At 38.3% G+C, this 26591-nt stretch overlaps 1 protein-coding gene across 1 annotated transcript in view; it reads right to left on the bottom strand.

The window, feature by feature from the left end:
* The window catches only part of LOC120488427 (uncharacterized), a 41566-nt gene that overhangs the window by 5355 nt on the left and 9620 nt on the right, over nt 1-26591 (bottom strand). Inside the window, exon 2 of the mRNA XM_089131942.1 lies at nt 10178-10334. The gene's annotated coding sequence lies outside the window, so the exon portion shown is untranslated. The remainder of the gene's footprint in view (nt 1-10177; nt 10335-26591) is intronic.

The raw sequence follows: 26591 nt of genomic DNA, 5'->3' as shown, positions 1-26591 counted from the left end.
TTATTGTGTAAAAAAACAAACAAATTTTCTAAATTTTTTCTCACTGAAATAAGATTCGGAAAAAGTGGCGTTAAATCATACTTCAGTAAAATACTGGAAACCAACTGTTGTTGCAAAGTCAGTGTCACGCAAACAAGAGAAAATTGAAGAAAAAAGATAAATGCCCTAAAATTGACATAAAAATTTTCAATTTATTCCCGTTTCTCCCTATCATTTGTTCTCAGGCAAATCAAGCCCAGAAAAGGCAAGGGTTGTCCTGAGTGTGCCTGAGAGGAGATAAAAGAAAGCCACGCTGAGCTTTACTAGCAGGTGGGCAGATGTTTATGTGCCAGCAGCAGACGTGAGACACATTTATGAGGAGAGAAAGAAGCAACTGCTTCACTATATCAACCCCTGACGATTTCCACTTTCAGCCTAATTTTAGTCACTTTGAGGAGAGAAAACACTTTAAGAACGACATTAGCAGCACTCCGAATCTTTCCTTAAGATGCAGAGACCGTTTAGAAAGAAGGTATGTTACATAAACCTCCCCGAATCAAAACAAATTAAGTTGCCATTAAGAGCTAGCCTATACGTGAGGACACCCAGAGCCAGTCAGACCAAATGAATCATGTTTTAAATATCAAATGTTCATCAATGTCAACACTAGCCTTACCAGAGAGGATGTTGGGAAGATGCTTGCTGGAGATTCCTGACAGGTTTGCTGCTGGTTCTTCTTATATATGTTGCGGTGACCTGTAATTACATCAGTGTTCTCGCCGCACCCAATATTTAGGACAGGCATGTCAGCCTATATGACAAAAGCTTCATTCTTTCATAGTTGTTTTACCTTTGGTTTTCCTTCAGTTGTGTAACCCTGCCAGTGTACTTAAGGGGTGTTTAAATACTCCCACATTTTGAAACTCTTATTGTCACTATAGATAAGAGCCACATAGTCACACAGGGATGTGAGGTAGAAACACTGATGCAAAGTGTTTAATAATCACGCTACGGCAAACACATTGAGTGTTTTGGTACAATGCTTGACAGCAAAGCACAGAACTGAACTGTTATAGTTTTGGTTTTACTGTTTCTAACGCTTAAACTATAAAAAATGCAGGGTTAAAAAATAACCCAACCTTAACCACGCCGCTGGGTCACTATAGGACCGACAGAACACGCGCTGGGTTGGTTTGACCCAAGTGCTATTTAACCCATCATTCATTTGACCCAACCAGTGGATGAAATTGACCATCTTGCTGGGTTAAGTCTTACTCATGTGCTGGGTTATTTCCTGTGTCATTGCCTAATTAAAATTAGTAACAAATATTTTTTATATTACTAATGTAAAATAATGATTTTCTCTAATACAATAAAACACTGTGATTTCAATCGTTTATTATTATTTATTTATTTTTATTACATTTTTAATACATCTCTTCAATATTTTTTTTTGTAAACAATTTTTACAATTATACAATGTATACTCATTCTAAGGTAAAAAAACATAACGGTTCATTAAGTAAGGTCTTAATACACCACTGAAAACATAGATATTGCATTTCTGTTAACAGATCCTCCTAAATGTTACACAATGCATCTTTAAAAGTCATTAAGCAACTAATATGAACTCTTATATGATTATGATTTCATTTATTAAAATGTGTTGATTTATTAGGAATAGCTACAAACAAACATAAAATGTGACTAAATATCACGGGGTTTTTCCTCAAATTTGACAGAGGACGACACTTTTCCATTAATTTGATAGAAAATAAGACTTTGAAACAAAGATCACCAGCCTCCGGCAGAGACTCAGTCTCGATGGCGTGGCCTGGAACAATGGCAACAGTTTGGCGTGTTCCCCTCGTCACATCCCTGATGTACCTGGTCATGTTGGTCCCCACCTGTTGATTACACACAATCACTAAGAGTGTTGCAATATAACTGACATGCAAGTTAAACCTTTTTTTGTGTGAAAGTATTTATATTTTTATTGCAAACATTACCAAATATGGCCAAATGTGAAAAACAAATAAAATGTCTTTTTACACATCTAAACAGACAAGCAGTCTAAAATAGTCTATGTTTCAGGATAAGACAAAAAACACGATTTGAGAAATGGATTCATGATGTACTCACTCATTATAAACATTTTGTAAAATTTTGAACACAAAAAAAGTTATGGACTGCAGCTTTAAAAATTAACAAAAATCTATTTTTAACATTTTTTATGTTGCAAACAGAGATTGCACCTTTAAATATTCTACCAATAGATTTGAAATATTTTTTTGTAGTTTTGGCCAGATTACTAGTTTTGAATGAGTGATCTGAAAGGTTTTCAGACCGAAATGAACGGGTCCGGATCGGATCCGGATAGGGTCTGGTTCCTGTTCCGGATCCGTTGCGCTGTGCAAGTGGACTCCGTTCCGGAACTTGTTCTTACCTCCGCGGCAAATCCGTTCCGGAGTCAGTTGCTATCTGGGTCAATAAGGCAGCTGGTTTACAACTAACGCGCCATTTTGTCAAAAAAAATCTAACTGTCTAGCTGTTACTATTAAATGTTTTACAGAATAAATACGTTACCCTTCACACTTCCATATCAAAGACTCTATGCTGAACAGTGAAATTATTAAAAATATTGGTAAACATTCATATTAACGTACCATAAAACACTGCCTGTTCCGAGTGACGTCCTCTTTGAGTCAGAATAAAAGAATAAACCAGTTGCTGGGTCAAAATAACCCAACCAGCTGTTTATTTGTGAATCACCCTCTTACAAATCATTTGACCCAATAATGTGTTTACAGTCCCCCAAACAACCCAGCATTTTGACCCAGCACAATCAACCCAGCAATTTGTTTACAGAAACAACCCAGCATTTTTTTTTTTGAGTGGGAAACTGGACATTTTGTATGTTCTCGGACTATTACAAATCCACGTTGAAAGGAACACATACTAACCTTTCCTCTAACATTAAGAAAACTGGGCATTTACTTAACCGAACCTCATGCTTTGGAAAAATTCTTAGAACAAAAACATTGTTCTGAACAAAACGAATGAATCACTTGAGACCCTCCCGATCAGTGTAAATGGGAGAAAAACATTCCAGAGCTGGATAACCTTGTCATGAAAGCCTCTTTAGTGCTGCACTGTTGTCACAAGGAGGGATTTTGTACACTCAGAAAAATGTGGAGAGGAGGAGAGGGCTTCAGCCCACCACACAGGGACACATGTCCTTGACATGCGACCTGTAAGTTGACCTGTAATGGTTGATGTTTGATATGCTTGATAACTATGAAAGTAATTTAGGTTTAAAATATGTTTAAAGGTGCAATCTCTGTTTGCAACATAAAAAATGTTAAAAATAATTTTTGTTATTTTTTAAAGCTGCAGTCCATAACTTTTTTTGTGTTCAAAATTTTACAAAATGTTTATAATGAGTGAGTACATCATGAATCCATTTCCCAAATCGTGTTTTTTTTGTCTTATCCTGAAACATAGACTATTTTAGACTGCTTGTCTGTTTAGATGTGTAAAAAGACATTTTGTTTGTTTTTCACATTTGGTCATATTTGGTAATGTTTGCAATAAAAATATAAATACTTTCACACAAAAAAAGGTTTAACTTGCATGTCAGTTATATTGCAACACTCTTAGTGATTGTGTGTAATCAACAGGTGGGGACCAACATGACCAGGAGCATCAGGGATGTGACGAGGGGAACACGCCAAACTGTTGCCATTGTTCCAGGCCACGCCATCGAGACTGAGTCTCTGCCGGAGGCTGGTGATCTTTGTTTCAAAGTCTTATTTTCTATCAAATTAATGGAAAAGTGTCGTCCTCTGTCAAATTTGAGGAAAACCCCGTGATATTTAGTCACATTTTATGTTTGTTTGTAGCTATTCTTAATAAATCAACACATCTTAATAAATGAAATCATAATCATACAAGAGTTCATATTAGTTGCTTAATGACTTTTAAAGATGCATTGTGTAACATTTAGGAGGATCTGTTAACAGAAATGCAATATCTATGTTTTCAGTGGTGTATAAAGACCTTACTTAATGAACCGTTATGTTTTTTTTTACCTTAGAATGAGTATACATTGTATAATTGTAATAATTGTTTACAAAAAAAAATATTAAAGAGATGTATTAAAAATGTAAAAAAAATAAATAAATAATAATAAATGATTGAAATCACAGTGTTTTATTGTATTAGAAAAAATCATTATTTTACATTAGTAATATAAAAAATATTTGTTACTAATTTTAATTAGGCAATGATACAGGAAATAACCCAGCACATGAGTAAGACTTAACCCAGCAAGATGGTCAATTTCATCCACTGGTTGGGTCAAATGAATGACCCAACAATATGGGTTAAATGGAGAAACCCAGCACAACCCAGTCAAACCAACCCAGGGCATGTTCTGTCCCATAAAAGTTCTGTTACCTTGACCCAGCGGCAAGGTAAAGGTTGGGTTATTACACACATACAAAGTATGCAATAAATTATACACCCTTATTGCAAAGTATGTCCATTTTAGTCGATATTCACTGATAATCTACGCTTTTGAATCTCATTTTGTGCTTTGTGTATTCAAACGTGGTGTGACACAGGAAACACCAAGAATTGTGCGCATAGCCTATATTTGCACTAAAGCCGCCTTTAATGCCTGTCTTTACACCAAAAACACACCCGTCACGGAACAGCTTTGGTGGCGTGGATCCATAGACATATACACTAGACCTCACCTTGGATACGGCAGTTCATTGGAACGAACGCGTCAATAGAGCCGCCATCTTGAAACAGGGGAGCCCCTCCACTTTAATGCATCAGCGTCAATGTAGTAGACACAGGTCTAACGCAAATAAAATCATCACAAATCATCATGAATGCGATTTTTCTTGTTTTTTGGTTTGTTCCAACGGTCAGACATGTATTTATCATTGATTCCAGAAAGAAAATTAAAAATCAAAAACCTTTTTTTTTTTTACATTTTTTGTTAAACATTTTTCCTAGTTCAGATTTCATCCGTGAACTTCATACGCTGCACAAAAGTCCGCCACCATCAATGAATTCGAAGTAAAGGCAGAGATAGCAGCGTTACCTAGCTACTTCCTATGACAAGACCCCTGTTCCAAGATGGCGGCGGTTTTGACGCATGCTTAGAACCCCCAGGTGAGGTCTAGTGTATATCTCTATGGCGTAGATCGTGGAAGAGCAGTTGATGCGCTCCGACACGAGTTCGAATCTGCCTTTTGCCGAACATGAGATGTTAAATGTATATAAACTAACAGGAAGGTCTCTAGTGTCATATTTTGCCAATGAACTAAAAAACGAAACCATGATATGGCTTTTTGCCTTCATAAAACAGCACAAAACTTTAAGAATAGGCATTCTGTTGTGCTGCTGGGTGTTTTCAGAGAAACGTGTGCACTTTGCTCACGCGAACACGGAGCGGTTTTTCCCGTGAGACTGGAAAACCCGTAGTGGATATAATCGGAGTGATAACAGAATGCTTAGGCTTAGAGTGCAGAGAGGAACTGGCTTTGACTCCAGTCCTGGTTTTGCGTCGGCGCCGTTAGGAGCTCAACATCTGTCTCGCATGCATGATCGCTCTAGACTAGATTCGAGGATATTTTAACTCATTTGTGGTAAAACTAGTCGATCACGAGTGGCTCAACTGGTGGATTTATAGATAAACTTATCTTTCAGGTATTTTGCTGACTGGCTTGACTTGAATCGGGGGTGTGGCGTGACAGCGTGAGAATTGGCTCAATGCGTGAGAGTTGGCAGCCCTGCATATAATATGGGCTTATTGCCTCATTTGAGATATGCATTGCTAGATAACCTGACTGATGCCAAACCTGGTGTGGCACATCGTGACAGAACTTAAATATTTTTTCCACATTAGCCTATTCCTGGAGCGCGCACAGTTTATCAAGCTGAACATCAGTCAGATGTTTCGCACACGCAGGTTTGACGCCTACAGACTTTGTAAGCAAATGTCAAATTTAACAACCATCATCTGTTACATGCTTGAGCGAAAGAGACTTTAGCAGTTTTTTTTCCCCCCGGGTGAACAGAAAGTAGATGTTTTGGGCAGACATTCTGAAACGGCTTTTAAACTCTGATCTATTGAGGATCGTAGGAGGCCGGTGTGAGTGTATTCATAAGATGAGCACGCGCTGGGCCATCCAGATGATGAGTCCTCCTCACACAGTGAGAGTGAAGGCTGCCTCCATCCACACATCTCTCTCATTAAAACCGGGTTTTATCATTAGATTGTTGTGTTCAGAGTGGCCTTGTGCTGAACAGAAGCCATGTTGATTCCTCTATTAGTGGAAAAAGAGAGAGTATATTTGCATTTGCAGAAAAAACAAAAACAAAAAGAGGAAAAAGATGTTTTAGGCTTTGGTTCTGAGTGAATTAAATCTTAAGGAGTTAGTCATTAAACTGAAGGGCTTCTCACTTCATCACATTTTTCAGAAGCGATCCAGCTCAGCTATTTTCGAAAAGGTAGATTTTTCAATAAAAAGCTGCTTATTTAATGAGTTGCAGAGTAGTAACTTCACATGGTAATGCAGTGTGCCAAATACTCTCTCTCTCTCTCTCTTAACTGGTTTGCTTGACAGTTCATGCAAATAATAATAATTATTTTTAATTTATTTGAGCAAAGAAGTGCTTGTAAGGCATTCTGTGTCTTGTGTTTTTCACCAATGAAGAGCATTATAACACAACATGGCACGCCCTTTTCTGAGTAAATGTAAAGATATAGAGATTAAATGGATGCAAATGACAAAAGACCAATCACAGTTCAGTATGCAAATAGATTCGGAATGCAAATGTTTGAGTGATGTCATCCCAGCTAACTTTTACGTTCTAGGAACGTTAGTTTTTGGTTCCCAGAACGTTCCCTATTGGTGAAAGTCCAGGAAAGTTTTCTTAACGTAAATAAAACGTTCCCTTAAAGGATTAGTTCACTTTTGAATTTTTTTTTGCTGATAATTTACTATGTCCATGATAAGTCCATGTCTTTCTTTCTTCAGTTGAAAAGAAATTAAGGTTTTTGATGAAAACATTCCAGGATTTTTCTCCATATAATGGACTTCAATGGGGACCAAACGGTTCAAGGTCCAAAAGACAGTTTCAGTGCAAACTGTTCAAAGGGCTTTAAACGACACCAGACGATGAATAAGGGTCTTATCATGCGAAACGACCGGTTATTTCAAAACTTATCCCAAAAATGTAACTTTTCTAAGGACAAATGCTAGCCTTGCTCTATTCTGTGAGGTGCGTTTGTAACGTCACGTAATACGTAATTACGTTGCCGGAATTACAGAGTCAGTGTTTACAAGTTGAACGCATAGGTTGAACGTGCAAACTAACTCAAACGCCGTTTACAAAAAAGGAATTAAAAGGTAAAACAACGATTTTTTTTTGATTCTGTACTTCCGGCTACGTCGCCCGTGACCTTTTGAACGTAATTATGTATTACGTGACGTTACAAACGCGCCTCACAGAATAGAGCAAGGCTAGCATTTGTCCTTAGAAAAGTTACATTTTTGGAATAAGTTTTGAAATAACCGATCGTTTCGCATGATAAGACCCTTATTCATTGTCTGGTGTCGTTTAAAGACATTTGAAGCTGCATCTGAAACTGTTATTAACTGTCTTTTGGACCTTGGACTGTCTGGTTCCCATTGAAGTTCATTATATGGAGATAAATCCTGGAATGTTTTCATCAAAAACCTTAATTTCTTTTCGACTGAGGAAAGAAAGACATGGACATCTTGGATGACATGGGGGTGAGTAAATTATAAGCAAAAGTTTTTTTTTTTTAAAGTGAAATACTCCTTTAAGGTTAGGGGAACGTTCTGGAAACTTTATGGGAACAGGTTATAAAAATAGAACCAAAAACCCAAATGGGAACCATACAGGAACGTTAGGGGAACATCCTTGCTGAGATAGTAGTCATAATCCAAAGTTGTGTCCTAAATGACACACTTATACACTAGCCCAGTGTTTCCCAACCCTGTTCCTGGCGGCACACCAACACTGCGCGTATTCTTTGTCTCCCTAATCAAACACACCCGATTCAACCCATCAGCTCATAAACCCACCTTAATATTAGCTGATGGGTTGAATCGGGTGTGTTTGATAAGGGAGACAAAGAATACGCGCAGTGTTGGTGTGCCGCCAGAAACAGGGTTGGGAAACACTGCTCTACACGATTGATAGCGCATAAGTATAGGCTACTGCAGTGTTTCCCAACCCTGTTCTGGCGGCACACCAACACTGCGCGTATTCTTTGTCTCCCTTATCAAACACACCTGATTCAACCCATCAGCTAATATTAAGGTGGGTTTATGAGCTGATGGGTTGAATCGGGTGTGTTTGATTAGGGAGACAAAGAATACGCGCAGTGTTGGTGTGCCGCCATGAATAGGGTTGGGAAACACTGGCCTAAGGCACACCTGTGCAATAATCGTGCTGGCTAAATAGCATGATGGATTACCTCGGCAAAGGAGAAGTGCTCACTAACACAGATTTAGACAGATTTGTGAACAATATTTGAGAGAAATAGGCCTTTAGTGTAGACAAAGATAAAGTCTTAGATCTTTGAGTTCAGCTCATGAAAAATGGGGGCAAAAACAAAAGTGTTTAGTTTATAATTTTGATCAGTGTGTATACATAATATGTGTGATTACGCCCATTAAAGGAGTAGTTCACCTTAAAAAAAAAAACTTTTGCTGATAATTTACTCACCCCCGAGTCATCCAAGATGTCCATGTCTTTCTTTCTTCAGTCGAAAAGAAATTAAGGTTTTTGATGAAAACATTCCAGCATTTTTCTCCATATAATGAACTTCAATGGGAACCAAACGGTTCAAGGTCCAAAAGACAGTTTCAGTGCAAACTATTCAAAGGGCTTTAAACGATTCCAGACGATGAATAAGGGTCGTATCAAGCGAAACGATCGCTCATTTAATAAATAAATAACAAAGTTTAAGTTTTATACGCACAAATGGTCGCCTTGCTCTGTTCTGTGAAGCGCGTTCGTGACTCTCCTGTTCGAACTCGTTCATCAAAACGAATGAATCTTTTTTCGTGTCAATTGGTTCATTCAACAAACGAATTGAACGAGTTGACTCGGGAAAAGAACGAGTTCGAACAGGAGAGTCACAAATGCGCATCACAGAGCAAGGCGACCATTTGAGCTTATAAAACTTAAACTTTGTTATTTATTTATTAAATGAGTGATCGTTTCGCTTGATAAGACCCTTATTCATCGCCTGGTGTCGTTTAAAGCCCTTTGAACAGTTTGCAGTTTGCACTGAAACTGTCTTTTGGACCTTGAACCGTTTGGTTCCCATTGAAGTCCATTATATGTAGAAAATCCTGGAATGTTTTCATCAAAAACCTTAATTTCTTTTCGACTGAAGAAAGAATGACATGGACATCTTGGATGACATGGGGGTGAGTAAATTATAAGGAAAAGTTTTTTTTTAAAGTGAACTACTCCTTTAATATTGAGGCAAGTTGCCTATAACCTATAGTGGTAAAATCACTAATAACGCACAACCTCTTGTGGCTCATTGCTGTTTCTTGTTCATCATCCGGCCTGCATTCACAGAGGAAAGCAAACACACACTGCAAATCATTTGCTGTTGTCCGTGTGTTTATCGCTGGTAACAATCTCAAGAACAGCGTCTGTGTGTTTTATGGGCTGTTTGCATTGATTTATAGTCTGTGTGTGAACGACTCTTTAAATATATCCCTCTTCATTATTTAAACTTTCAGTTAATAAAGCCAGAAAAGTTATTTTTATTATTAAAAGGTATTTTTATTATTTAATAAGTTATTATTTATTTTATAAGTTATTTAATATCTAAGATTGATATTCATCCATTTATGACTTTATATGCACATTCGGCTTCAAAAGTGTGCTTGTGTTTATTTATTTACAATAAAAGACACTTTGATACGTTATCTAATGCAGTGGCGTTCTGACATTGATTTATATGTTGTTTAGTCGTAGTAGTTTATTTGGGCGCAGCTGGTTCATTCCCTTTGTAAGTGACATTCTCTAAAGGCCTTGTCTTGGTGACCTTATGGTGTGAAGTTCAGGTAAAGCATTGTGATTAATGTGTTGTGACTGAAATCTTTGGTGATGAGGATGCGCTTACGTAATGATGGTGTGGGATGAGAAGGCCAGACAGCGATATACCCGATGAGCTGACACACCGGTTTCAAACACCTTGACCTCCTGCGTCCCGAGCAATCGACCCACGCCGTCTCTCGCCCTCATTAGACCTCATTAGATTAGATTCCAAACCCAGTATTCTGAGAAAAACACACACACACACAAAATAAAGATTTTATAAATCTTCATACAATGACTATCAAAAATGAACAAGATGTCCACTTGTCTGCAGATGGTTGTGCATCTTAGTCACTCAAGTGTGGGAGAAACACTCGGTTGCACAATCAGGATAACACACTCTGCAAAACCTGGCTGGTGTGAGGAAAGAGTTTGGCTTAGAAACAGGAAAATTTATCTTTTAGTGATTTAAAAAAAAAAATTATTGCCCTCCAAATATATCAAAATGAATTTTAAAGCTGAAATGGAAACCGTGCTCAGCATAGATAAGGTGTATGCATGAATGGCACTTTAATGTGTTTTAATGGTTGTTTTTTATTAGAAACATGATTCTGAAGAAAATATGAGTGGCATTTGCTCTTGAAAAAGCTGGAAATTCAATGATAAAGTATTCCACTCGTAAAAATATATAGATTTTAAAAATAGAAGAACTATTTTGGGTTCATAATAGTTCATAAAATAATTTTTTTGAGTAAATAACTTTTTTTATAATCTTTTTTATAAAAGGTTTCATGGATGTTAAAGGTTCTGGATGGAACGGTTGATGACTGTGTTCTGGCTGGCTGTTTACTCAAGTTTCCGTGATCTATGACTTTTGAAAACAATACCGTTATCGTCTCCGTATAAACTACGAAAAAGTGCAATTCTGAAAACGGTGATGTCAGGTGCATGTGTGTTCCCAGACAGCAACTTCAGGCTATGTTTACACGGAAACGATTCTGAAGAGAAAACGCAAAAATGACGTTGCGTTATCACTTTTTATTCTGCGTATAGACCAGCGTTTTGGGTGGGAAATCTGCGTACAAATGTTGACGCAAAAGTGTGTGAAATTCAATGTAATACACTCCAGGCGGCTAGGTGGCGATGTGGAGCACTACCACACAACAACACCAAGCCCGCGCGCCTGCGTACAACCTTCACTGTCAAGCAAACTTTTGCATTTTACCAGTTTTTACCATAGATTGTAAAAAATATGGACAAAGCGTCTGTGACATCACCCATAGACTCTCTGAAGAACGGGTTTGAAGCTGTTTATGGGGAGTATGGGCGGCGCCATACTGGAAAATCTTGGAAAATACGAAATACAAAAGTTTCAGAAAGGATACAGAGGTGGTATGATATGTTGTGCCAGATCATGGCCGAGACGTCAAATTCACTCGGCGCAGCCCGTTATCAGCTGTCAATCAAAGTTAACCGCCCTTATTTGCCATACGTTTTATATCTAAATATGATCTAAACTAATGAGTTAGAAAAAAATTCACCCCCCTCACAGTTGTCAGGCACGCGGAACATATTGAAGATTACACTAAAAGTCCATGGGACCAAACTGTAAAAATATGAATTTATGCTGTGAAAACGGAGATTTTAACATGACGTCTATGGATATTTGCTTCATTTTGGGACCGGCCTCTAGCGGATTTGAGATGTATTGCAGTTTTTAAGTATTTTTACTTAAAGTATTTTTTTTCATAAGTATTTTTTTTTGCGTTTTTAAGCCCCAAAAACGCCGTCGCCGTGTAAACGAAAGGCATATCCGATAGGCATATTCGTTCTTGTGTAAGGGCCATACACTCTTAGAAGAAATGGTTCTATTTAGAACCAGAAATGGTTCCATCCCTCGCTTCATATATGGAACTCCAAAATGGTTCTATATAGAACCATTTTTTTTTGGTAAAAGGTTCTATTGGCCAAGTATGGAACCCCAGGGTTCTATATAGAACCCAGAGGAACCCTTTTTTAAGAGTGTATAGAACCTTTTAGGGGTTCCAAATACGTAGCCCTGATAGAACCTTTTAAGGTTCTATATAGAACCTTTTCTTCTAAGAGTGTAGTGTCAGTCCGGATCCGGCCCACATCTGGTATATGTGGATTCCACATGATCCAGATGTTGGCCGACTCAATGGGTTACATGTTCAGTCTGTACATGTATGTTTCGTTACATCGCCAACTACTGGCCTGGCAGCAGAATAACATGTGTTTTTAGTCGTTTTCGCGGATCCGTGTGAACGGGGATCGTTTTGACAGTGTTGTCGTCTGTTTGCCAAAAAATGAAAGTTAAATTTTTTTAACGTATTTTTGTTGCGTAAATGTAAGAATGTGAAGGTTCGGTTCACTGAAAGGTCGAACACACAATGTCTCGCATTTTTGGTTTTGGAACCTTTATTTTTAAAAGTGAACAAACAGTATTAGGCGAGTGCACAGAAGTTGAATACTTATGGTTATTGTTTATCGCTAACCCTTATGATCAAATACCAACAACAACTGCTTTAAAAGGTCATGAGCTGGATTCGAACTCGCGTTCCCGCATGAGCACCACAGATCAATCGTGAGAGTGAGCCTCAAAAAAACGCAATAACTCTTCATTATTTCACATTTGTATGCAAGTCCCCGGTTTGTTCATTTGTGATGTTTCTATTAATGTGAAGCAACTGTTGGAAAGACCTGAGAAAAAAAAGAGGCTTTATTGCAGGTTTTTAATAGCAGAGGAAGTGGAACTAATCCTACTTTGATTTGCATGTCAAGGTGCAAAAAGAACAAAGACAATGAATTTTCATGACAATAAAATAATTATGATGGTACAGCCAGAACAATTGTGTAGAAAAAGTAATATCTCTGGTTTCTCACCTCGCTTTTCTCTCTTATTTTATATTGAAATGTAAATCAATAAGGTTACAACAAGTCAGTTGGTGTTTAGCGCTCTACAATCAAACTCATTTACATGTTAATGTGGATGAGAGAATAAAGAGGAAAAAACAAAAATGATTGACTGCTTTCTAGAAGGAAAGAGCAGAAACATTGAGGTGAAATGGAATGAAAGACCAGGGAGAAAATGAGAAGTTTTTGAGGAGGAAAGAAAAAGAAAGGTTGAGCAGGATATTTCATACTTCATGATATTTACTTTAGAAAAAAGTTTGCTCAGTAATAGAAATTAAACGAATAAATGCAGCCTTGGTGAGCAGAAGAGACTTAAAACATTAACAAATCCTACAGACCCAGAACTGTAGATATATGGATTGTTACTGCTTATTTCCATGACTTTTTTTATCATCGTTCTTACGGTTCTGTGCGTCACAGATGTTCCTGCCCAAACGTGTAGGAGCTATAGAGTTGACTGAGGGAATTTGCTAAAAAGTTGCATGGATAACTTATCTTGAAGCACTTCTTCATCTTTCCTCTTTTGATCGCATATTTTTGTACTAAGTGCATGTTTTCTTTTTTTACATTTATGCAGTTGGACATCCCTGCTAATGTGAAATATGAAGTCTGAGCAGAAACAAAAACACGAGATACAACATTTAAATCTACATAATTCATAATTCCGACATGCAATTTTAAAACGCAGCTTCCTGGATGTGGATTAACTGTTTCAATTGTATTTTTTACTACAGGTCTTACGACCTTTTGACCTGTATCTAAACTCAACTGATACCCAGCTAACAGAATTTTGTTATAAGAACGTTCTCCAAATAATTGAACTTTTTAGAAATCTTTTGGATTATATTGAAAAATCAGGATTTTAAGACGTTAAACCACTTTGATATGATTATGAAAGACATTAGGATTAAATTAGTTCAGTGATTCAGATCATGATTGTGAAATAATGATTATGTTAAAACATTAATAACACCATGAAATCTCATTTCCTCTTTGTTCATCTGACTGTCATAACTCATGTACAGCAGACAAACAAAATCAAAAGTTGAACGTTGTAAAAGTCAACTGCCCAACTAAAGCAAATACTGATCTCCATAATGGTGACTACAATTTGAGTTTTCTTCAGTCATTCTGCTTGTTGTCATCAGGTTTCTTAAATAATGCTCAATCATCACTCATTGACTTTAACACTCTTCATTGTTAATGTAACACTCAAACTTGAACACTTTAACACTCTTGAGTCTTTAATACTCTTGAGTTTTTCAATGGCGCCACCAGGGGGTGGCCAGGGGTGGCCATGGCCACCCCTGGCCGACTCCTGGCCACCCCATTGGCCACCCCAATGGCCAGTATTAATTTTTGTAGCATCAGTTATGCATTTTATAAATAAGTAAAAAATATTCTTAAGTAAAAGAAGACGGGGAATTATGTGTCGTGACGTGCTTTTTAAGTGCCAAATGGTATACAGCAGCTTTTAGGTGTGTTTTTGCCACGTTTGGACAGGCAGGGATGCAAACAGCGCGCTTTTCGGCGCCTCCCGCTTTTTTCACGTCAGTTTGGGTGACAAAGTCATCTGAAGTCATTCCATAGCTTAATGTGAGGGACAGAAGTATATTTACATCATTAAAGTATAAACTCGTTTTCCCTCCTCTGCGACTGTCATCATTCTCCATTCATATTCAAACAGCACGCGCGCCTCTTGGATGCACGGTAAAACTCTCTCCAATATGATATATTGACATTATAAATGCATGATCTGTAGATAAAAGTCTGTATATTCGCATAAAATTACTTTATTTTCTTGGAGTTGTTGCTGTTTTTAAGTTACTCACTACCGTGTTCTGTTAGATCACACATACATATCACAAGGATTATGAATCGGCATCAAACGCACAATAACTGTGAAACAAAGGAACAAATCGCACTTGGATTTGTGCGCTCAACATTTTTTCGATTTGTGACATGAGCTTTTAAATGCACACTTATGAAGCAAAGTGCTGCTGCACACTGTGACTCCATGTTGCTTTGAGCACATCATTCTGCACCCGCGATGTTTTTCATGTAATCATGCAAGAACGGGCTCAATCATGGGTTTGCGCACTGAAATATTATCAAAAGACAATATATTTTGTTATACCTAGCCTGCTCAATACATTTTAAATAAGCATAATTTAATTGTATATAATTTATTTGTAGTTTAGGCTATGCACTTCTGAATTCTTGACATTAATATATAAATGTAAAATTGTGACATGATTGCCTGATTGAATTTTAAAAGAGAAATAATAGTAATTTGTTTTTATTAACATATTTAGATTTTATAAAATTACTGTGCAGATTTTTTCAAGAATTACTTTTTGCTGCTGATGTATACACTCATTAAGTGTATTAAAAATTCATAATACATTTATGTAATATTTAAAGGTGTTAACTGTAATCTTACACTGCAAACTAATAACTTAAATGATTAAATTCATCACAATTATGTAAGTATCTGGAAATTTGCTGTGGGGCAAGGACCCTTATATATCATATAATATATATCATTATATACAATGTAATATATATTAGTTGGGCCCTACTAATATCATTAGTAACATTAAATATTACACAATAAACCAAAGTGTATCAGTAAGAGTTTCCTTAAGTCTTTCTGATAGTTTTCTACAGGCTGGTTTATTACAACAGTAGAAAACAATTCTGAAATTATGGTTTATACTGTAGTTTTGGTGTGCCACCCCAAGATTTTAACTGGCCCCATCTGGCCACCCCTACGAAAAATTTCTGGAGGCGCCACTGAGTTTTTGTTGTGTAGTAACATTCAGGAAACTGGACATTTTTATGCTCTTGGAATATTAGAAATCAACATGTTGAATTTTTAATCAAAAAATGACGTTTAAAGAACGTTTGAGGAACATTATACCTTTTAAAACACGTTCCTCTAACGTCAAGACATTTTTCACGTTCCCAGAACCAACATTGAATATTTAGAGAACGTTCTTATAACAAAATTCTGTTAACAAAAACCATGCACATTTATTTCATTTGTGTGAAACTGTGTAGAGCGGGTATTTCTATCCTGGTGGGGATTCAACATCCCCAGACGAAGAGCAAACCCTGACTGAAACTTTAGTCGGGGCTTCTCACAAAGACTGCCTCATAAATAATTGAGGTATATTTCAAGATTCGGTTCATATATGCTAATGGAAATCCATTTAGTTGTGAGTGGGAAGTCCCGATAAGACACTAGGATAAATATACATGTGTGTGTGTGAGAGAGGGCACTGTTTTCCCACATCGTGTAAATCACCACATAAAGCTCAATTAGATTCAAACCTAAATTCCTCTGGAGCGTCGCAAAGCTAAAACGCTTGTCTCGCCTCCATCAGCCGGTCGGCACCGCATGGATCTCTCTTTCTGCAGACCCAAAAAAGGTAAGGATTGACTGTAATAGAGAATGACACCAGTGTACATTCCAGTCACGCAGACTACATCAAGATCTCTTCTGAGAGTTCAAATATGTCTCCGCTGGTTGTAAACCCACGACAGGGCTAAATAAACGTGTTGGGTTCATGAGAGCTGCGGTCCCCGATAAACACTGGACGCACTAAATGAAGCATGACAGACTATGAAAATAAATGGTTTTCCTCAAACACTGACCATGGATCATATGCGCTTGGTTTTCCTTTATGTTTCATGCTACTCTGCCGTGAATAGATGTCTAGTAACTTTGCAGGCCTCAAATGCTGGTTCATTTCTGGGCTGTACAAAATAAATCCACAGTGTATTATTGTACATAAGACTCATTGTCATCTATTCTGATTCACAGGCACTGACCTTCAGTGAAAATATGAAACGCACAGATTCGGTATAATGTGTATATATGCTGCGTGACTGTCCTTTTTTAATCTACCGAAGCCCTATTTGGTTAGGTTTTGTTTCCATGACAATCACGATTTTCTCACGGAAAGTCACTCAGTCTGTCTGTCTGATTGAGTGCGTATATATTCAAATTATTTTATTATATGCCTGATATTTATGCCTGATTTTAAGATTTGTATATTTGAATTCCATATAAGCCTTCCATGCATTTGGCTATTTATGGTTTTAACCTTGACTAATAAAACAATACGATGCATATTTGTCAGCCATGCATAAATTAATTAATTAATTGGATGGATGGATGGAAGGACGGAGGGATGGATGGACGGACGGACAGAAAGACAGATGGATAGAACGATGGATGGATGGACGGATGGACAGGACGGAGGGATAGATGGACAGAAAGACAGATGGATAGAATGATGGATGGATGGATGGATGGACAGAAAGACAGATTGACAGAACGAGGGATGGATGAATGAACACATGGATGGATGGACAAATGGACAGCAAGACAGATTGGCAGAATGATGAATGGATGCATGGAAGGATGGAGGGATGGACAGAAAGACAGATGGACAGAACGAGGGATGGATGAATGAACGGATGGATGGACGGACCAATGGACAGAAAAACAGATAGGCAGAATGATGGATGGATGGATGGATGGGCAGAAAGACCGATTGACAGAATGATGGATGGATGGTTGGACGGACAGATGGACAGAATGATGGATGGATGGATGGACGGATGGACAGGATGGAGGGATGGACGGACAGAAAGACATATGGATAGAATGATGGATGGATGGACGGACAGAAAGACAGATGGACAGAATGATGGATGGATGGATGGACGGACGAATGGACAGATGGACAGAATGATGGATGGATGGATGGACGGATGGACAGGATGGAGGGATGGACGGACAGAAAGACATATGGATAGAATGATGGATGGATGGATGGACGGACAGAAAGACAGATGGACAGAATGATGGATGGATGGATGGACGGATGGACAGGATGGAGGGATGGATGGACAGAAAGACATATGGATAGAATGATGAATGGATGGACAGATGGACGGACAGAAAGACAGATTGACAGAATGATGGATGGATGGATGGACGGATGGACAGAAAGACATATGGATAGAATGATGGATGGATGGATGGACAGATGGATGGACAGATGGATGGACAGAAAGACAGATGGATAGAATGATGGATGGATGGATGGAGAGATGGACAGAAAGACAGATTGACAGAATGATGGATGGATGGATGGATGGATGGATGGATGGATGGACGGATGGACAGAAAGACATATGGATAGAATGATGGATGGATGGACAGAAAGACAGATGGATAGAATGATGGATGGATGGATGGAGAGATGGACAGAAAGACAGATTGACAGAATGATGGATGGATGAACGAATAGACAGAATGATGGATGGATGGACGGAAGGACAGAAAGACAGATGGACAGAAGGATAGATAGATGGACCTAACAGTATATATATCTATATAGATAGATAGATAGATAAACAGACAGACAGACAGATTTCTTCTAAAAGCAGATGCACTAAAGGAAGATTTTGATGGCTCTTCTTCTCTTGCTTCTGTCATTTCCTGTGGCAGAGTGATCTTGATCTTGATATCTGTCCAGAACTGCAGCTGCTGCCAGAGACCCGGCGTCTGAACTTCCCTGAGCGGGGAGAGCAATTGGAAAGGAAAATAGTGGAGAAGAGGAGTACGTCCATGAGTGTCAGTCAGCAGGTCTCCGAGATAAGATGCAGAGAGAGGCACGATCTCCCTCGTGTGACGCACACGCTTCACTTCGGACAGAAGGTTCTGCTGGAATGAGAAATACTGATTGCATTTCCAGCGGAGTGGAAAGATGCTTTCGATTACATGGCAACAAAGGAGTTTTTACCCCAGCGTGGAATGATATCACTTCATTTTTTCAGACTTCAGTTCTGTGTTAGCTGTGTTTTGATATCATTCTCAAGGGATACTGTTTAAAAAAAGATAATTTAATAAAAATGAGTAAACATTCTATCTAATCCACTTTCCTGCAAAAACTTAGCAGTAATATTTACTCAATTAAATTGAGTTCACTGCACTCAAATAATAGTGGCTGGAATGACTGAAACAGAACTCAAACTGAATGAGTTATAGAACATTTCTACAAGTAGATCCCAGAATGATACATGAATAATAATTGTAGAGTTAAGTTAAATAATCATCAATTAAGTGATGATTGCTCATTAGTGATGAACAGCTGCTTTTAACAAGCAGAATCACTGAAGGGAAGAGAAACTCAAGAAATACAAGGTTTAAGGTCGGAGATCAGCGTTTGCTTTAGTTGGGCTCTTGATCCTTGACATTTCGGTACAAGTTTTTCTTTGACTGCTGTAATTGAGTGTTTATGAAACATTTGGAGATGGAGATGATGGTCAAGTTTTGATGACGACAATCATCACTAAATGACTTGATTCACTGATCTCATTCAGAGACTAATCACTGATTATATTATTAGTTGTATTTGAAAATAGATTCTACAACATAACAACTAGCAATATTATGATTATCAGATAGTATGAAGGATTTTACAGCAAATATAATTCATTACCAAAATTATCACAGATATCAAGAATCAGCATATGAATCTCAACAATGGTGACCATTAACAAAAACATGACTTATCCATGACTAAAACCTTATCCATGACTCCCAGCATGAATTCTTTTTAATTGTCACCATTGTTGAGATTCATATACTGATTCTTGATGTCTGTGTAAGTCATCATGATGAAACCATAGAGGTTTTTCAAATCTAATTGAAGCAAGAATGGCAAAAGGGCTTTGTGTGAGATATTGTGAGCTAGTAACTGCGTTTGTCATTTCACTGTTTTTACTCAATGAAGTGAAGTTTCAGCTATATACAGTAATGAATGCAGAGTAAAGTTGAATTGTGTTTAAGAAATATTATTGTTTCAGTGAACTCAAATAAAATAAGTTCAGAGTACTCATTACTATTATTTTTTTAGAAACTTAAATTAATTGAGTCAATCATTTTCCTCGAATTAAATGAGTTAGCTTAACTTGTTGGGTTTTACAGTGAGTGTGTTCTTTTAACTCGTGACATTTAGACCAATAACGGAGCTAATTGTCAACTTAAATTTAGTCGGTTTTTCACACAAAGGTGTAAACATGAATAGAAAAGGGCGTTTGGATCACATTCTGGCTTGTCTTTAAAAACATTTCCCTGATATTGTAATGTTTTCTCCAGAAAGATTCTGACTGGTGGGAATTGTAGATTTCTCTAACCCCAAAAAGACTGATGTCTTCCCACAATCTCTTCCTACACTCGTCTCTCTTCCGTCTTCCTATCTTTAATTGTCTGTCATTCCCATGTTTCAGTGGCTGTGGTTCCGCCATTCATCATAAAGGCCCATCATTAGGGAATCCAGTGAATCTGACGTACCTCCCAGAGCATGGAAACCCTCGGCGAGGTCATGAGACAGAACTCTACATGTCACCATTATTTTTAGCACGGACAAAAACAAAACAGAGACAGAATTAGACTGTATTCACACGTTTAAATGCAAACAGATCGACTCTCAGAGGCTCGATGATAACAAACGCTGTTTACAGTAGCAGAAGACACTGTTTATCCACACATTCACTGCCACTGCAAAAGAAGCACGTGTCACACTAATGGTTCTCACGACCGCATGTTTATGTCATGCTTAATGAACTGTGCTGGGTTTGGAAGTCTGAACTGTGAACTTGCTGTTTGGAGGTCTCTGGGCATTCAAGTGTTTTTACATATGGGGTCAGAACATATGGAAATGTTTAAGTCTATATTTCCACAAAACCTTAGAAAATTGACTACGTTTTTAAGCTGTCAGACTTATCAAAATGTAAAAATAAACCCTGCGCGCAGAGGATACATGACTGATTTCTGCAGAATAAAGCATAATGTCTTCCACTAGGGCAACCCATAATGTCATAAATACATATTTTACAACAAGTATTTTCTTCATCGCCAAAAAAAACACATTGTACGGGGCCGTTGTTTCAATAGCAAATGCATTTGCGCCCCTCGGCTGCTGGTCTGAAAACAAGGTGTGTGTCCAGGTGCATTGTAAGGTGTTGGGTCAAGCTCCCCGTGGATTGGTTTCAACAAAGACGATGGACTTGAAATTGACGACTAATAACTTTTTATTGAGCAGAGTCTAAGGGGAGCAGAGCGACACCACCACACTCCTCGCTCGCACCGTCTCTACCTCTCCTCTCTCATTACGAACATCCTCTCTCTCTCTCTCTCTGAGGACTCCACACCAAAATAAAAGTCCTCCACAAAAACATGTAAAAATAGAATAAAATGAATATTAAACCAAATAAACTACACATTAAATAATTTGTAGTTTATTTACACATTAATAAGTACACATTGTCCCGTAGATGTCTGCTTGTGCGCTTTAACCTCCATTTCCTCTCTACAGAAGTGTTCAGTTTTTCCGCTTACAAATTCCGCCATGTAAAATCCCTTTTAAAGGGAATAGGAGATGAGAATCTGATTGGAAGCGAGGCAGACTTTCTGTCAAATTTAAGGCAAAACTGTTGATGGAGTCTAGGACCAATTTCAGCCGTCATAAGTTAAATGGCGTGTGGGACGATCATCGATTCATTCACAGGCGCTCATTGGAGCCAGCATATACATCGCTTCAGCAAATTGTTCCAAAAATCTTCACCAAACAACAACTTGTACAAAAGATGCCATATCTCCGTCAAGGTAGGGGTATAGATCTCCGTAACCTTCGACCATTGTGTCGTGCATCTCAACCGGCAGGCGAGTCTATATTAATCAAAGTGGCACTGGTTAATGCGAGATCGCTTTGCAACAAGACGTTTATCCTGAGAGATCTCTTCACATCGAAACTATTGGATGTTTTATTTGTGACTGAGACGTGGCTATCTGCTGGTGACTTAAGTCCTTTTGCCGACCTTGTTCCCTTAGACTGTAAATTTGTTAATTCTCCTCGTTCTACAGGTAGAGGTGGAGGACTAGCAACTGTTCTTAAAAATAGCTTCCACTGTCGTCTTGTGGAAACTTAAGTTTTTCCAAGCTTTGAAATGCAAGTCTTTCAGCTTAATTTAGATGAGCCAGTGTTGTGTGGGTTGATTTATCGACCACCAAAATTTAATAAAGATTTTATTCAGGATTTTTCAGAATTTTTAGGGGACATTCTATTGAAATTTGATAAGATTTTAATTGTGGGGGATTTTAACATTCACGTGTGTTGTCCAGCGGACCCCTTGGTGAAAGACTTCTTAAATCTCATTGACTCTTTTAATCTTGTGCAATCTGTAAATGGTCCTAGACACATTGGATTTCTGTCATATGGCATTTCAGTATCTTAGATGTTTGTGATACTGTTTTCTCTGACCATAAACCAGTTATTTTTGGGGTTTCTTTTCCATGCCAGATTGAGAAACCTCACCCAAGTGTACGCCTATGTCGTAGGATAAACACTAATGTCATTAACGAGTTTGCTACGATATTTGAGAACAATTATAATAATTGCAAATTGTCCAAAATGCTGCAGCTAGATAGACCTTTCTCACAACTTCCGTATTTGTGACCGGAAATACGCAATTGTTGTGGTAATCTTCTTCCGCTCCATTCATAACAGATAGCGCCGAAGGAAACTAGTGAGAGTTGTTGCGTACCGATCTTTTTGGTTATTCCCAAAAGCAGCCATACCTGTCGTTTTCATTCCTTCCCTCGTCAGTTCCCTGTCGATGAAGTTCGAAGGAACTGGATTCAGGCAATCTGGCGGGATGTTATTGATCCTGTGATCTTCTGTACTTCTCATGTCACCATTCACTAATAAGCCGTCATTGTTTGTTTATTTTTTATGTTTTGTGTGTGTTTTTGAAGTAACGTTAGTTCATGTTCAACTTTATTAAGATATTTGTAGTGGAATAAGCACATAAAATACACCACAATATAAAACAAGATAAATAAGAACACACAACAGTGGGCTACATATAAATTTAAAATATTAATATATACCATTCTGAGTATTTAACAATCTGAGTGTACAAGGGACAAATTAATATTTGTATAATTTTTCTTCATCTTTGATCGTTCTATAGCAACAGCAGTGCAAAAAATTCAGGATAACTGTTGAATAAAACTGACAGACTTCTTTCTGGTATTTACATCAAAATGCAGTTTATTGTAAATAATACTCCCTAAATATTAACTTTCCACACATTCCACCTTCTTACCTTTAATGAACGTATATCGGGAAGCTTCAGTTCTGAAATCAATAGTCATATCTTTGGTCTTATACATCAGCTGCAGACAAGCATCACCACAGCATTTTACAAAGTCATCAACAACTGGACCATGACTAGTTTACATTTTTTCGAAGTTTTGAAGACTCTCTGATCAATTTTCTCCTCCCAGAGTAGGTTTTTCTAATGTGTCGACAGTTGACGGGAACTCCGTTTCCACAACAATTACGTATTTCCGGTTTTTGTGAAAAAGGTCTATTGCTGACTGGTTCCCGAAAGCGGAATCATATTACCCCAATTTTATTTTCTTTACACTGGCTGCCGATCCGCTACAGGATTGATTTTAAGATTGTGTTGTTTGTTTTTAAATCGCTAAATGGCATAGTGGGGTAGGCAGAAATTTAATTTTGGGTGGGCCAGTGAAAATGTGAGTGGGCCTATAGTTTTTCATAGAAAAAAAAATGACTTCAATAATAATTAACCTTAGAAAGTAGAAAAAATAATAGACAAACTGCAAAACCAGTAGCTATATTGCAGCAAATCATCATGTTCAACCAACAGAGCTCTATAAAGGCTGGATAAACCAGTAGACAATAACCTGTCTGTTTTATTCAGGCTAATCAGCAGTGTAAAGACAGTTCACCCGAAAGTAACGTAAGCTAAATTAATAATAATATCGCAGTTAAATCGGCGGGTAAACCCGCGTCAGGCTGACCGGGAGAGAGAAATAATATCGCAGTTAAGGCCGTTACATAGTCAACGCATCGGTACGCATACGCGTCCGCAAGGCTATGCATCGCTACGCTTTGGCCGCCATTATGCGTCGATGCGTAGCCAAATGTGTCGTCCTAGTTTTTGATACGCGACGCACTGATGCGCGCAATACTATGCGTATCGGTGGGGGCGACATTGCAAGAATTGTACATTAATTCAAATATATCATGTTAACAGAAGAAGAAGGTTTGAATACAATGGCGGGCGAGGAAGAAAAATTATACAAGCTTATACGCGTTCATCCGCATTTATACGACAGTTCATCACAATTAGTACACTCAAATAAAATTGCGTTGGAAAATGCCTGGAGAGAGGTTGCAATCGCGATGGGAAAGACGGGTGAAAATGGACTGGAAAAGTGCCCGTGACAAATTTACCAGCCTGGTTATATGAATTAATGGTTTATGGATATGAATTAATGAATTAAAATACCAAATTAGTTAAAATGTGTAATGGTTTTTACAAAGTTAAATAATACCAAATTATAAAAAAAATGTGTAATGGTTTTCACATAATACCAAATAAGTTAAAATGTGTAAAGTGTTAAATAATAATAAAAAACTCAAGCTTCAAATCAAACTTTTTATCAATTTATTTGTCAGTGCCACCCAATCGTAGCACACTGTACTGGTGGGGAAACACGCCAGCATCTGATAAAAAGTAATCAGCCAACTGCTCCCTGACAGTGCCGCTCTCCGGGAGGGTCTGCTGCTGCCGACCGAAAACCGTGGTCCGTCGACCATGTTCTGGTCCCCCACAACGTGCTGCCTCCACTCTCCAGGCTGGACCTCTCCGGTGTCAGACTTCGCATCCACAAAGCCGGCGGGCATGTATCTGGCACGTTCAGTGGATGCCAGAAAGTTGTGGAGAGCCACGCACGCCTTCACGAGCTTCACCGCTTTTTCAGGTTTGCAGTGAAAAATCTACTACCCCCTGTTGCGTGACCGGTGTATTGCATTTTACGCATCGCCCGTGACGCTTGCGTCTGCTTTTACACTATGAAAGGGAGCGCGTCGCTCGCGTCACTCGCGTTGCTTGCTCGCGTAGCTCGCGTTGACTATGTAACGGCCCTTAGATCGGCGGGTAAACCCGCGTCAGGCTGACCGGGAGAGAGAAGCGGCCGCCGCCAGCACCTGACTAACCTTTCGGGTTAATGAGTCTGAAGAACTCTGGGCTGTGTGGACTCGGTAGATGAAGGCAACTTGGCGTGTCTTCTTCCTCAACTCTCGCTTTTTACAAATAGCACATTAAAGAAAGTTGTTTAGCTATTATTGTGGCGCCGGTGCCAGTGAGTTTGCCTGTCGGAACCCCCAGCAACCATAGCAACCAATAACGTTCCGGAGCGAGGCTTTCTATAACTTGCTTCGACAGTTCCATTTTATTTGGGAAACGAATCAAACACACACCGCAGTCAATAATAAATAAGGTAGGCCTATATATTTAAGATATTTTCTTAAATACATTTGAATAATAAAAATAAACTAAAAATGTATTTTTTTTTTTATCAAACTTGCCTGGGCGGGCCAGTGAGTAACGTGGGCGGGCCAGTGCCGCCCTGGCCCCTGGCCCAATACTACGCCCCTGGTATGGCACCAGCTTATCTCTCAGAGTTGTTGCGGATATACTCACAATCAAGATCACTTAGGTCTTCTGACCAGAAACTCTTAACTGTCGCAAAATCCAGACGTTCTGTGATTTTGAATCTGTGATCGTTCTTTTTCGGTGTTGGCTCCAAAACTCTGGAATAGTTTGCCTTTGCATATTAGAATTGCCTCCACTGTGGTATCTTTTAAATGTCTTTTTAAAACTCATCTCTTTTCTCTGGCTTTTCTGTCAAACTCTAACTGCTGATAGGTTAGTTGCTTGTTTGTTTTTGTAGGAGTTGTTATATAGCTATATGTATTGTGTTGTATAATGTTTTGTATGTTTTGCCCTTGGCATGTTTTTTTTGTACAGCACATTGGTCAACTACCCGTTGTGTCTCTTTTTAAAACTCATCTCTTTTCTCTGGCTTTTCTGTCAAACTCTAAATGCTGATAGGTTAGTTGCTTGTTTGTTTTTGTGGGAGTTGTTATATATATATATATATATATGTATTGTGTTGTATAAATGTTTTGTACGTTTTGCCCTTGGCATGTTTTTTTGTACATCACATTGGTCAACTACCCGTTGTTTTTAATTTTGCTTTATAAAGAAATTACCTTACCTTACATTGCATATTACACCCAAAACACACCCATTACTCATTAAAGGGGTGGTAAAGTACAGTGTTTCCCAACCCTGTTTTTGGCGGCACACCAACACTGCACGTATTCACGCGCAGTGTTGGTGTGCCGCCAGGAACAGGGTTGGGAAACACTGGTAAAGTAGTTAGTGTGTAATGTTGCTGATTGAGCATAACATCTGCAAAGTTACAACTCTCAAAGCTCAAACCAAAGGAAGATTGTTTGCTTTTAAAGATAAGGACTACAACAAACGGCTGGTAGGGACTCAACGACATTCCTCCCGGGTTAGTGACATCACTAAGCCTAAAATGCACATAAGCCCCGCCCCAATGTCATTTCATGTTGTCCTCAAAGCATGGTGTTTTA

Source organism: Pimephales promelas, chromosome 6 (genome assembly GCF_988280905.1).
Source record: "Pimephales promelas chromosome 6, fPimPro1.hap1.1, whole genome shotgun sequence".
Classification (NCBI taxonomy): Eukaryota; Metazoa; Chordata; class Actinopteri; order Cypriniformes; family Leuciscidae; genus Pimephales; species Pimephales promelas.
Note: the sequence above shows the minus strand (reverse complement) of the source record. Positions and strands in the feature narration are given on the sequence as shown.